Source organism: Protomyctophum bolini, assembly GCF_963924005.1.
Source record: "Protomyctophum bolini genome assembly, chromosome: 2".
Lineage (NCBI taxonomy): Eukaryota > Metazoa > Chordata > Actinopteri > Myctophiformes > Myctophidae > Protomyctophum > Protomyctophum bolini.
In genome coordinates, this window is record NC_137863.1 from 33013945 (window position 1) to 33026284 (window position 12340).

The following is a 12340-nucleotide window of genomic DNA, read 5'->3' on the forward strand; positions in this document are numbered from 1 at the left end:
CTGCTTTCAGTGTTATTTGGCATGACCCTTTACCATACTGTACAGTTGCAAAAGCATATGACGCTGCATGTATGTACTGTATTAGGGACAAAAGAAGAATTTTCACAAACCAGCAATTTTCATTGGCTCATAAAAACTTCATTTTTTGACTTAAAATAAATGTACAGTACTACGATTATTCGTCCGTATAGGTCCAAAGTTCACGTGTAGACGTTTTTGTGCATTTTGATCAAAGATCCTGGGAGGAGATACATTTGAACTGTTTTTCATATAATTCAAAATGGTGGGTGATCTAAAGGTCAGAGGTCGAATTAAACACAATAAACAAAGAGCGGGTTTAGCGTATTACTCAGCACGACACATGGATTAAATAGCAGGGAACGTGGGTTATGCAGTAGAACTGTTTTTCGTTAAATAAAATGTTGTTAAACGTCTTTATCTGGTGGTGTGGTTCTTGATCGTGAAATTACTATTAACATTGAGTGACTGCAGTGAAATATCCCTGCGAGGGACGGCCCTGCATGGTCTCCTGATGGTAAGTTAGGCATGTCTGCATATAAGCCCCTAGCAGGGAGTAAAGTGCCCACCTGCTATGAGCTGCTCACCCTTCAGTCACACAGCCAGCCTCCCCCTTAGAAGCCATCGATCACACTTATACAGACAGGCTGAATAGAAAGTCATTCCAAAACAAAATAGAAAACATTTTAGAGATACAAAACATGTCCCATCTCGTAGGTTGCTCCTGGGGCACGCAATTTCTTTCATTCATTCATTCTTTCTTTCATTCTTTCTTTCTTTCTTTCTTAGCATTCTTGGTAAGTCCTGACCACTTCAACCCTATATCCTACATGCTGGGCATGTAGGATAATAGTGAAAATAGGCATAATAAAATAACTATTCTGCAAACATGTCTGATCCAAAGCTCACGTGTGACGTGTTGTTGTGAGCTTGTGGATTGGAAATTGTTTTTTTTTGTCCAAAGCGCATTACATAGGTTGTACATTACATTCACATTACACAGTCACACACACACCGCACACACACATGCACACCATTCCAGGAGAAAACCCAGATAAAACACACCGTAACAGGTCTTATGCGTAGCGGAAAAACACAAATCTGGCCCGTTCCTGCTAAAGCATGAAGCCCAAATCCGACACCAAATGTATGTAATATCTCTCTTCTGTGCGCTATGTGTACATATATCGCCTCGGCCAGCAACAAAACACATCTCCCACAGTGAGTCCCATTTTTGGAACCATGAACTTTAGTTCAAAATGTTGAATTATGCAACACTCAAATGTTCAATGATCGGAATCGGATCGGGAGCAAAGAAATGTGATCAGGACCTAGTATCAATATTATATCAATAAACATGATATTAGACTGGATATTGTCTGTGATTTTGGATACTATGACATAAGTGTTCTATAAAAAATATAAATATCAGATCGGGGGAAAAATCGGTATCGGCAATTACTCAAAATCAAATGATCGGAATCGGATTGTCGAGCTAAGAAATGTGATCGGGACATCCCTAATGATAACGTTTAATTAAGTTGCCATACATTCAGTACAGCATGTGGCTTTTGCCTGCACTACACACAAGCACTGTGTTCCTGGGAGCAAATATTTAGACATGAACGTGAACCGAAGTGTAATCTGGTGGTGAAGTGTCTCTTTGTGCCCAGAAGCTCACCACCTCCCAAAGCCTTCCAGTCATTCAGATGGTAAACTCACTGAGACCCAGCTCTGCATTAACAGTCTGGTCTAGTTCCCTCCTGCACTCTAGACTGACTCACTGTTTCCCACTATTTCCCCCCAAACAGAGAAAGGGACAGCATTTACCATGACAAAAGAGACAGAGGGGTGGATGTGGCACGCTTAATCTGTAATCTGTCTTCCTCTAGTTCTTCTTGGTGTATTCATTTAACCACATGAACCCAATAGCATCCCAATTCTGGGCATATCTTAATATCAGTGAACATTCTGTGAAAAATGGATCTATACAAGCAAGCACATCTCAACACAGCGCGTTAAACTTGAGGTGAGGTGTAGAGCTAGGGAACTTGAAAAAGTGCCCTTCTGGGCACAGTTTCCACCAGGAGGATAGGAGTGTGTGTGATGTTTGGAAAAATGTTTAGGAGTAATTATAAACATGTTTTTTTGTTTGTTTGTTTTTTCCAACAATTTTCTTCATTGTGTTGAGGAAATGCAGAGCCAGATAACTCATAGCATCTCGGAGGATAGCATTCTGGATGAGCAGGACATGTGCAGCATTTTGTACAAAATGGGCTACTCCTGGAAACTTTGGAAGGCAATCTTCAGTGTAGAATCTGAGAAATCCAACAGACTCGTCTTGATCACATGACTACAGAGATCATGTGTACCGATTTGCGTGAGATTTGGATTGAATGTGCAACTAACATAAACAATGTGTTTTGCAGAAATCAGCCTCATGAAGGCGCTAACACCGGCAGATGTGGAGGGATGCAGGAAAAAAATAATTCATGGCCTCTAGGGAGTGCGCATACATAAGTTGTATACAGATCGATGCAGTTATACGCAGGTAAAAACAGGAATTGCCCTGCTATAGCGCCACCGTGAGGCTGATTTTGAAAAAGAATTGTACCTGCCTAGTAGAAATGTGAGTGTATAATTTCACAGAAATTGCACACTGTGATTTGTGGCATTTTTTCGAAACGGACCAATCGTGTGAGCTTTGGAAGCCAATCAGGATGGAAGATGGGAAATCCGTGTTGATCACATGACTATGGAGATACGAGTAATTTACAGAAATTTCATTTAATTTGACCTGTATGAAAAATATGCACAATATGCATTTCGGCTCTGTTACTGAAATGTGTGAATAGGAAGTGTCCCCCATCAAGAGAAAAGCTAAATGGTGGGTGGTTTAATGTTGCAGCATTTTCCTATACATTTTTACTTTGCATTCTATTCATTTGCAATGTAAATGGAGGTGAAATGTAACCTTCAAAAGCATCTGTCCTCATACACAGAGTAACGGCAGCGGAGACGTTCGCCATGGCATTCAACACAATGTTAAGTGGAGAAAACCCACGATATTCAACTTCCTCTCACGGCGACCAACTAATTACATTAGATTAATCTCACCTCGCCCTTCGGCAGCACTCATATTGAAGCATGAAAGAGACAATTGCATGTTGTTTCTGCTCTGCTAGCTCAGGTTATTGGGCAAGGCGTGGAGAGGAAACAACAGAAACACAGAGAAGGGAGATCAGAGGCAATTAGTCATTTACAATACAACATGCTTCGTTCCTTGTGCCAACAAGCATCGGTGGACTTCACAAGCTTATCAAAGCCCAACAGCTACTACTGTACTACTACTGTACTTGTGAATCCAGGTGAGGGTCAGACAGATTAACCTCAATTAGCCAGGATTTCTTTATTTAACTCCCCAGTTGTTATTGTAATTCCTAATGCCTTCATAGTCCACATCACTGCTGACCACAAATTGTTGGTCTTGGGGAGGACTGCAGAAAACCACGTGTCTCCTCTAACAATAAGTGACATTGCCAGCAGCTTCTTCTGACCCCATAGGGAGGAGTTTCAGCGCGAGGACTTATAGCATTATGCCGAGGGAAACGCTATTCTTCTCAGTTCCACTCTCCATGCTGAAAGGGAGAAAGGTGCGAGTGACGCCTTGTACATGTATTTGTTTTCAATGAGAGGCGAGTGGGCATAGGTATAGGTAAGCTGACAGGTGGAGTGACAAGTGGGTGCGAAACTGTCACATTCGTGCTCGTCTTGCGTGCACATTCACTCAAGACAAAGTTGAGTTTAAGGGCCACTTCACCCCCCTTTTGAAATTAACCAGATTTTATTTGAATGATGTTTAGGACACAAGAAACACTTCCCTGTGGTTTTTATGTGATAAAATGTGTTTTTAGATAAGTTTGTCATGACGTCATGTTTATGACCAAAATTTGTTGTGAAAATGTGGTCTCACTTCCTTCCTGGACTTCAAGTCACACCTCCACATACAGCCTCCCCCCTCTCCACAAGGAGGGGCAGTGCAACAACGCATAATGGTCATTAATTTGTAGGTATACTATTCAGCAATCCAGTCAAACCCTATAGTCAAACACGCAGAGTTTGAGTGACTGCATGCACATTTTTCCAGTGGTTAAATGTCCCTTTAAGCGTTTTTTCTATGTGACACGTATAGCTACGTAACTAGTCACTCGAGGAGCACAGTGTGTGGAACAAAGCCCTGTATGAGTCGCTATAATGCAGACAGAAAAGGGATCGTGCACCATCCCACACTTGGCTTCCCACCTGCCAGCGTACTGGCCCACATGGATGTTTGTTGGAATGCCCGGCCAAACCAGATGCACTGTGGAGGATGTGAACAGCTATCACTGCGGTGCTGGCCAAGGACCGTTGTCCCTGTGCCACCTGGACACTTGGACAGTGGACACCCTAATTAGGCCAAGGACCTTTGTCCCTTTGCCACCTGGACACTTGGACATGGACACCCTAATTAGGCCAAGGACCTTTGTCCCTGTGCCACCTGGACATTTGGACAGTGGACACCCTAATTAGGCCAAGGACCTTTGTCCCTGTGCCACCTTGACACTTGGACAGTGGACACCCTAATTAGGCCAAGGACCTTTGTCCCTGTGCCACCTGGACACTTGGACAGTGGACACCCTAATTAGGCAGAATTTGGAGAAGTGGCTTTGTGGGGACAAATGTGATATCGGATGCTGTGTCTGTGAGAAGTTTGTGTCTCCGATGTTTCCGTCTCTAGGCTATTAGGCCTATGGGCTTTTAATGCCTCAGTGATACTGACTTATACGTTATAAATCTAAATGATGACAGGGTGAGGTTTTCCACCTCCCTGAAGTAAGAGCAAAATGTCTACCGTATGAATGAATGATCTGTTGTTGCCACGTTGCAGGTACACATACAGTATTATGTCACATAAGTCACAATAATGTACTCATACAATGTGCTGGAGATAGAAGTGCGTCTCGCCGCGAGGCAGTGCCGTAACCTTTGATGAGTGAGAACACTTGTGAGTCACTCGTCATGTCAGATCTTTCCGGGGCTCCATAAGGCGATGAGTCAGTTTAGATATGAATTGCGCTTCAGATTGACACTCGTTTCTCTCTGTTTGTCAATCCATCTCTCCTCCCGTCTACACTTCAAAAAACTTGATTTATAGCAGGGGTGGCCACCATTTTTTTTTACTTGAGAGCTACTTTAAAAAATGACCAGCTTTAGCAGTTTGAATAGGTTTGAGCAGGTCGGTTTACAGTAGGCCTAATAAAAAATAAATTGTCCATAGTCATTGTCATTCATGTGTGTTCCATTTCTATGATTGTGTTTTCAATTTTGCACTTCATTGTGCTGTAAATGCTTGGTAGTGTGCAGCAAATGCTTATACTTGTGTGTGTACTCATTGAATGGTATATGTGTGTGTAATTTGAAAATATGGCTGTGTGTATCAAATGAAAACACGAGTTCCGTTTTGGAAAGATGACTCTTTGCCATCAAATCTCTTAACTGCAGTTAAGAGATTTGATGGCAAAGAGTCATCATGGAAAAGGAGAGTCAGGGTTTAGCATTTTGCGTGTGAGGTTTTCAGTTTTGTGTGTGCAGTTTTGAGAATGCCGTTAGGTTGTGAAAAACGTGTGTTAACAATCGTGAAAAACTGTAACCTTGCATTGAGATGGAGCGCTGAGATGCACCGCTGGCACTCCTGGTACATTTGGTGATAAATGTGCCGTGGCAAAACGCAAAAGACCCCAGAGTCTGAAAGAGAAAGGTTGAATGGTTGAGACTCTGGCATCACTCACTCAAGCGTAGAGAAGAGAAGAGAAGAGAAGAGAAGAGAGAAGAGAAGAGAAGAGAAGAGAAGAGAAGAGAAGAGAAGAGAAGAGAAGAGAAGAGAAGAGAAGAGAAGAGAAGAGAAGAGAAGAGAAGAGAAGAGAAGAGAAGAGAAGAGAAGAGAAGAGAAGAGAAGAGAAGAGAAGAGAAGAGAAGATGTGGGATGAGACGAGACAAGATGAGACAAGGAGAGGAGAGGAGAGGAGAGGAGAGGAGAGGAGAGGAGAGGAGAGGAGAGGAGAGGAGAGGAGAGGAGAGGAAATAGAGTGAGAATAGAGCCCTCCTCGGGGCTCTGTATCGTATGCCAGAAGAGAGGAGCTGCTTCCAGCTGGAAGTGCTTCTGTGTTATTCTGTCACACAGACCCCCTCTGTCTCCATTCATCACGGAAACACAGACAGAAACAGCCTATGGTTCAAACCACACAGACATGTAGCCATTGTGGATGCCTGCTAGTGCTACACTTTAGAATAACCTGCAATCCTTCCATCCCATATTGTTAAGTTCTAATTAATGCTGGGGTAGATGAGACGAGAACACACAATGGGTGATATAATTATAAAGCAGTGTTGTTTTTGGCAGCAGATTTTGATTTTAGTTTTAGTCATATAGTCTCTTGAATAGATTGATTTACTGGAATGTTTTAGTGTTAGTCTATAGTTTTAGTCGACTAAATATCATAAGGATGACTGGATGGGTGGGTGGGTGGATGGATGGATGGATGGATGGATGGATGTTATTATTTGTACCTTATTCTTATTGTATTTTTTTATTTTTTGTGTATTTGTTACTATTGGTCGTTGTTGTCTCTGTTGAATGCAGAGACACTGTTTTAGCTGATGATCTTGTATTTTTAAAATTTCAATTATCTGTTTTTATTGCTATTGATATTTCCCGTGATAATGCATCGGTTAAATAAATGGAAGGAGCTGTTGCTCTCTCGTCTCGTTGTATTGGTTTAGCACCAACATTAAGTGGTTATCTGACTCAATCAGACGGCGTGTCGGTCAGGTCACGGTGGTGCTGACCTCCCCTCTGTGCGGGTTAGCAACGCTAACTGTAATATGTGAGATATTATCAGAGTCATCTATTGATCTCAAGTATATATTCCTCTGAACAGAAGGCACGTGAAAGACTCGTGAGCGTGGTTTAGAATTATCTGTCACCATGACACTCATCGCCTTGAATAATAATGCTAGCTGTTTGTAAATCAGTAACAGTTTTGCTCAACCTCTTCATTTTAGATGGTGTCAACATGCCCCGATATGTCTGCACATACGCGCATGTGCGTGTGTGTGTGTGTGTGTGTGTGTGTGTGTGTGTGTGTGTGTGTGTGTGTGTGTGTGTGTGTGTGTGTGTGTGTGTGTGTGTGTGTGTGTGTGTGTGTGTGTGTGTGTGTGTGTGTGTGCCTGTGTGTGCATGAGTTCAGGAAGGGCTTGGCATGGTCTGGGATGCAGGCAATTAAAATTGTTCATTACAATGCTTTGTCAGACAACACACAGCAGCTAATCCCCCATCATATGGTGGGCAGAGATAAGGGCATTTGCTTCACTCTCTGCCTGTGGCTCTGCAGGGAATAGATACGTTATCAGTGGCCTGCTGTAAAGAAAGGTGAGCCTGGGAAGAGCCATGAAGGCTCACTAATATTAGGATTCAGCCTCGGCACCGATGGAGAACAGCTAGGGGAACGTATAGGATTGATGTGACAACACCAAACTCCAGTTCTATTAAATGATGATTGAATCTTTGAGGTATATACGCGATACATCAGTATGTGGGAGCATTATTATCCGATAAGGCATGTGTTTTGTGATTTGTGTTTAAGTGCGATTTAATTACGTAAAGGTTATGGCGGTGGCCTACTCTACTGTATCTGCTGTACGTCTGTACTCATCTGTATTCATAATACTCAACTATAACTGCTTATGTCAATCAAATTTTTTGTCAAATGCGTCATTTTTGTGAGGCGCTATAGCCCCTCCTATGCCCAGCTTTGTGGGTCTGTGTGAACACATGTCGTTGCCCTGATGATTGGCTGATCACCGCATAGCGATGATTTGATTGGCTGAGCTGTACATATTGAAGACACCAAAATTGATTGGCCGGAATGTCATCATTGGTGATGATTTGACTGGCTGAGCATGGAATGTGATGTATGATGATGTATGCCGATATTATAATAATAATAATAATTATTATTATTAATTATTAATAATTCTATTGTATTGTAACGATCCCAGGAACCGGAGGCAGAGACGTAGTTCACAGGATAAGACTCTCTATTCATTAGTTAAGGATCAGACAGTATAACAACACCATTTGTGTTCGTCGTAGCTCTGTGTTGCTCACACACACAACAACATTCAACACAGCGCATACACATAGCCCCCGTCACTCACTCCCCAGTCCCGGAAGTCCCACCTCCAAGTCACTCCTATTGGCCCACGCCATAGCCGGCCACTACAGTATATTTCAGATATTTGGCATCTTTCCAATGTAAAATTAATCTCAATTATTTGTGTGACAATTAATCGTAAATTAGTAATTGTGACAGCCCTATAGCATCACCAAACACTGTTCATATTAATGCACAGCATGCAGCAACTCACAGTGAGTGAGTGAGAGAGAATTGGAAGTGTCTCCTTTCCATCTCCTGTCAGCATGTCAGGGATTGTGCTGACGTAAAATCATGTTTATTTATTCACACAATAAAAAACAAACTAAAAGGTACAATTATTTAAAGGAAACCCATATATAGGGCTGCAAGGTTCTCACCTAAAATAATATGCAAGGAAGACGTTAAACGTATCAAACATAAGACCTGACTAACTATGTATATAATGATCAACCCTAAGGGTCAATTGGGTTACATTTGTATTGTATACATTTGTACACTAAATGTTATGGAACATTACTGTGAGTTGTAAAGGGGAGAAAGGATATTCATTCTATTTTGTGTCTTTTGGGGCCCTGGAGCAGTCTATACTGACTGATCTGCTTCTACCTCTGACCGGAGCTGTCAGAGTTCCATAATTATTCGCTGTGACTGTCATCATCACCACCAACCACATCACAGACCTCGTTGTGACTGTCATCATCACCACCAACCACATCACAGACCTCGTTGTGACTGTCATCATCACCACCAACCACATCACAGACCTCGTTGTGACTGTTATCACCACCACCAACCACATCACAGACCTCGTTGTGAATGTCATCATCACCACCAACCACATCACAGACGGACAAACGTGTGGATATCCAGTGGTTTTTATTTTGTATTTTGACTGAATTACCAATGACTGAATCAGGCTTCATACAATCACAGTGACAGAGTCTCTGTAGCAATCAGAGATTGTGACTTGTGTGTGTGTGTGTGTGTGTGTGTGTGTGTGTGTGTGTGTGTGTGTGTGTGTGTGTGTGTGTGTGTGTGTGTGTGTGTGTTTGCTTGCAACGGTGTACGTGTGTGTGCGTGCGTGTGTGTTGGGTGCGTGTGAGAGGGCCTTTAGCTACTGTCAGCAAATTTGTGGGTGTTAATTCAAGTCGAGAGTGTGAATACCTTGAATGGACTTGAAGTGTCACTCGTATAATCAAATACAGGCGCCCAGGATTTCTCCGCGTGGTTCCTCCCTCCATCCTAGCCGTCACACTGATTGTCGAGGGCCACACAGCGCATTAATAACCATCGACAGCATAATTGGCATTTGGAAATGACTTCTCTCTGCAAGCTGCACGAGGCGTCCAGAAATCAGCACATTTCTATTCCATTTACCCTTTTCTTTTATGTTGCATTCCAGACATTTTCTTTTGCTTATCTTTCCCTGTGGCCTTTTAAAAAAAAAAAAAAATTCATTAAAAAAATTATTCATTATGCGAACGTAGATTTCCTAGAATCTGCGGTTCTCTGAAACGACGCCGAAAGTAGGTCGACTAATTGAACTCTGAGATGCACACATGCACACATAGACATCAAAGGGGGCTTCAGCTCCTTTCCTTTTACCCCGTCTGTAAAACAGGTTAAAATAACTGCCCTCTCCAGACCACGAATGCAGCATTTACTATGGTGAAAGAAATGCAAAATTGCCCTCCTCTCCTTTCCATGCCATGCCGGAAGGCAGCATTGAGGAGAATATAGCTTCTTTCCCTCCGAAGTCTCCTGAACGTGAACACAGTATTTTGTGTTGAACTAATTTGTTAAGAAATCCATGTCGTTACACACCGCATCTCCACTAGCTAAAGAGTGCTGGGTTGCGCCCCGAAAATAGCTGATCTACAAGCTCTCGTTGTGAGCTTGTAGATCTGCTATTTTCGCTAGTTTTGTCCAAAAGTGCCCTCTTAACGGGAATTCAGCCCCTGCCCCTCTAACACACTCTCTGCACGTCCCTGTCTGAGAGCACAAATGTGACTGTACAAATGGCCAGCATACTGTACAAAATGATTATAATACGTGCATGAGCTTTGCCACTGCAGCCGCCCGCCGCTGTGTATGCATGTGGGTGGTCATCTTGTGGCGTAAAGAAGAGCCATTTTGTCCAACAGTCTAAATTAATATAAGTAAGTAAATAAATGAATAATAAACATCTGCCGCAGATTCACATCAGAGAGCCGATCTATGCAGGTCTTCTATGGGGATGATGCTCGATTGCATATGCGTCATGTACTGTACTATTCACTTCACGTATAATAACTGCAGTATATATCATTCAGCAGGGCACAACACAGTAAGATCACAATACGGGTTGAGAACCACGGGTTCTCAACCCGTGGGTCGCGACCCCTAGGGGGGTCGCCAACACATTTTGGGGGGTCCTCAAATTATATATAAAAAAAAACATTATTTTTTGCAACTGAATGGCTTATGACACATAAGTACATGCATACATTTTCCTTATGATTATATCCGGTTTCAGTATTCATTTATGATATATTTTCTCTAATAAGGTTATTTTTGCATGTCAGTTTGTATTGGGGGTGGGGAGTGGGGGTCGCGAGACATGGCCAAAGCATTTTTGGGGATCCCCAGCCAAAAAGGTAGGAACCCCTGTGGTAGATGATGTGCACTCAGTAAAGCCAGCTAAATAAATTCTAATAAAAAAATAGATACATTAAAACAATAATGGTACTTTATATGGTAGCCAATATGGTTGGTTCAATAATGGGGCCGGTAATAAATTCCAAAAACATTATTTAAAATGAAATGGACACCAATTTCTGGAAATGCACATAAGACATATGACATAAGACACCATAGCAGACATTATAATCTATAGGACTTTATTTATTTTTGCAGATAACATATAATGGCAATCATGCTTTTTTCATATAACACCATCTAAAGACATTTATTATATATTTTTTTTACATATAATATTTTACATTAGGCCCAGGAAACAGTTAGAAATATACAAAACAATATTCTTTGACTAGACAGCATTCTATGACATTATCATCATCATCCTCATCATCATCTTCATCATTATTGTTATCATTACTCTATTACTGTTATTGTAATTATGATTTTTACATTTCTGAAAGATATGTGCTTTAGTGTCTGAGATAAACGTTTATTGCAGAAAACAGCAAATAATATCGGTTTCTTTTTTTCTTCAACATTTAGACAAAAAAAACTCCTCTGTACGGACATTCACAGATTACATGTATTACACAGTCCAGTTTTACAACATCATTCAAGAGAGAAATCTGCAGAATAGTAACTTTATACAAAAATCCATGGACCCCCCTTTTTGTCATTGCACGTTTTCATTTATAGATCTTTGCAAAAAAATAATAAAAGGGACTAATTCAAAAATGATCCCTGTCGCATAGCTGCCACAGAAGCAAACTAGGCCTACATCACAAATTCAGCATCTACTATATCTATTTCGTTCATATTGCCAAACAACATGATATGTAATCATAGGTTTTTTCCTTTACCAAACGATAAGGAGTAGTTTTTAGTGGTATTGGCCTATAAGTATAGCATTATCTCTGACTACAGTATGTCCTCTTGTCTATTCTAAACACCTCGCAGTACATTGACAGCCGTTGTCGACTGGTAAAAACAACTAGCAGCAAACTGACAGTGGTGTCTTCTGTTTACAACAAGTACACTGAAAGTGTTGTCTTTGTGGTACAACACCTCGCAGTACACTGACAATGGTATTTCCTGGTAAAACACCTATTGTACCAGCAGTACACTGACAATGTTGCTGTACAGTACATGGATGATGATGTATTCTGGTCTAGTCAAGGTTTCTCTCTCATATATTCTGATATTGGAAACCTGCACCTCCAAATGGGACAGAAACACACTATGGCTTCTATTAAACGGACTGTATATAGGCCTTAGTTCTTGTACACCGGAAGAAATTACGCTAGCAAAATACCCTAAAAAACTGCTTTTATATATATATTATTATTATGTATGCAATTTAATTATTTTTCCTCCTCCTTGTGTTAAGA